The sequence below is a fragment of the Rhagoletis pomonella genome, unplaced genomic scaffold (genome assembly GCF_013731165.1).
Source record: "Rhagoletis pomonella isolate Grant_MI unplaced genomic scaffold, Rhpom_1.0 Rhpom_scaffold_00002, whole genome shotgun sequence".
NCBI lineage: Eukaryota > Metazoa > Arthropoda > Insecta > Diptera > Tephritidae > Rhagoletis > Rhagoletis pomonella.
In genome coordinates, this window is record NW_023458556.1 from 3090371 (window position 1) to 3093635 (window position 3265).

Sequence of the window (3265 nt, forward strand, 5' to 3'; positions counted from 1 at the left end):
TGTGTGTGTGTGTGTGTGTGTGTGTGTGTGTGTTGGACTATCGCACTCGCCACACATCCATCAATTAAATGTCTTCTTGTGCACTCATCATTCGATTATTCATATGGCTATTGACGAATGTTCTTGCCGCATGCCACAAAAGCGACGATTGCCTATTGTTTCCTCAGGTCACACAAGCATGCGATTGAAGGTACATACATACCCATTCAAAATGACAGTGAGATTGATTCTTTGGATCTTTGGATTCATTTGCGTAAACATAAGAATACTAAACTGCACTTGGCGCAAATGTTACGAAACAAAATAATTAATTAAACAAAACTTCGTATTAATCATCACTGAGTGTCCTCGATGCTAAAGAATAAATATGACTGTTATCATGTGTATATACATACATATGTAGGCACAATTACTTTCTAACAAAAATATTAACAAAAACGTAATATTTACGATGAAGTAGATATGAGAAATTACTAAATATCCTAATACCTGCTTGTGGTAGTGTCATATCCCGCAAAATCATCATCTCCAACTCTTCGTCCATTTGTATAAACGCATATTCTGGAATTGCAGTTGGATCTAACGGCCAAATATTAGTTGACATAAAACTTGATATTCGATATTCCATTTTTCGATACCGCAGAATTTTCCTATACGTCGGTAAAGTAAATGAAACTGTTCGTAAAAGGTGCGATTTGGCATATGGAAAAGAGAGGTGTGATGCATGCCATATCACCCGGCATAAATTGCACCATTTCGCCGGTTTTGGCACAATTAACCTTTATCACTAACAAAAGCTAAACTTTTTACAATTCGTTCGAATTTCCACGCGAGGTTTTTTTTATTACTTACTTACACTCAGAAAAAAAATCATACATACATACACATATTCCTCTCAACACACGATTCGGTAACTACATGCATATGTATGTATAACCAAAAAATCAAATCATGTGTTGATATAAATATATTTAGCTGACTTTTTCCTCGGTGTATCTAAAGAACCAACATTTCCATCTACTATTTTACAATCTTGCAGAATCAACGACCACTGATTTCTCAAACCCTTAAGATTTTCAAATAATCGCTTTATGTTGGCAGCTTCCACATCGGTCATAGCATCTTTGGCTTGTAAATTTTGACTTCGGTAATTAATTGGGATCAGAGCCAAAGGGGCCATAAAAATACATTCAAACGATTCCATGTTCATTTTAAAATCCTTGACATACGGTCTTGGTCAGATTCAATACATATATCAAAAGCTTCAAGGGACTTCCGAAGGCCTTTTCAATTAACATTATTTTTTTCATTTTGAAGAAAATAAGAAAACTGCTTTTCAGCTAAATTTATTTTTTCAATTGCATGTTTTATAATTTTTTCATTTTGCAAATTCGTTCCATTTTCTTTTCCCTTTATATCTTTCCCCTGTCCGCTGACATTCAGCCGGGCCCGAGTCAATTGACTCCGCTAACCCCCAATCACGATGGGCCTGCGTATACAATATAATTAGATTGCACTTAAACTTACCGAATTTTTCACGTATAAATATAATAAGTAAATATATGGTCACCTGAAATACAAAAAGACGTAACAACATTGTAAATGAAATGGAAAAAGTCTTGACTAATATTTTATTTTTATTTTTTCATAAAATCAGTTTAGGAAGTTGTAATTCGATTAAATCCATCATTTAAATCAAAAAGTAAATTTTGAATTTTTTATAAGTTATGATTCTTTGCATTTCAACGATGATGTTTGTTAGGTATTTTTGCATTTCAGGTGACGATATGTATCTTAACATATTAGGAAAACTGTATATCTTCTCTTTTCATTTGATTTAATTCCATTTGTTACACCCATCGACTAGACCACTTTGCCCTTTGCGTCATTACACAAGACTGAAACATATAGGTTGATGTGAGTTTTTTAAGCGAATTGGGAGTGAGAGTGTTTAAGGGTGCACAGTATCACCCGGTGAACCATTTCAGCCCGACTTATACAGCGTATGTATGTTTTGAAGAGCGTTCATGCTAATGCCAAATGCGCATTTACTTGAGTTCGAAGTTGTATGCTTTTGACAAACAGCCGTATTCCCAGTCGCTTGTTCAGATCCGTATCTAGCACGATCAATTCGCATGGAGAAAAAAAACATACACAACAAATTTAATACAAAAACTTGAACTATGTATTTTAACCATAGCTGAAAATATGTGCTGTAAAAAGAAAAGGAAAACCGAGTAATCGCATGTAAAAAATTACACTTAAATTCAAAACAAATCGCAGTGGCCGATCGTTAAAAGATAATTTCAGGAAATTTTTAGTTTACGTTTAACTTCATGAATTTTGCAACAAATTAAATTATAGAAATGTCGCACTGACGCTTTTTATGTGAAAAAAAGAGATTAATTAAATAAAATAGCTTGACATGCGTACTTCGGTAAGCAGATAATTTGCAGAAATTTTAACTAAAACGCTTCAATTCTAACAAAATTTTCTTGATTTTTTTTTTAAATTTTTTTCACAAAGTTTTGAATTCGGATTTATATATTTTTTATAAAGGTTTAAAAAAAAAAAGAAATATTTCAAATGAACATTGCGAATATTATGTATAAAAAGATCACTACAATTTTGAGTGAGTTAATATAGTTATTTATTCCTTTTTAACTGAATAGTGAGTAAATCCCTACTCAGTGAAAAATGGAGATATATGTTTGAGTTAAACATTCTAAAATAATAAATTGGTAATCATTTAAAAAAAAATTCAAATCGGTTTTTAATTTCCAGGTAGCTTTAAAATAAGATTTTAATACTTCATCACAAAGTATCACTTTTTATAAGCAAACCACGTCAACAAAGGGGCATAACCACTCCAGAGTAAAATAATCCACTTTAAATTCATTTTCAAGCGCCACTGATGATACGTTAAATTCGCTTGAATGTATTTGCCACATTTGGCTCAAAGCTATCTCCCTTTGATTGCTGAATCCTAACACATTGCGCAGATAGGATAATGATCAGAATTTTGCTTGGTGGTCTTACATGACTGTGTTACACTAATGCAGTATATCTATGTATGTATGTATGTATGTATATAATATATTTTACACACTTTAAGTACGCGCATAAAATGATATATCGATTACTACATTTTCATTGTATATATGTATATGTACATACATAGATGTCATCATCAGCAGTGTACGGTGTATTACTTTTTCCACCATTTTTTTCCGGATATACTCCGTCTTCAGCGTCACCTACCGGC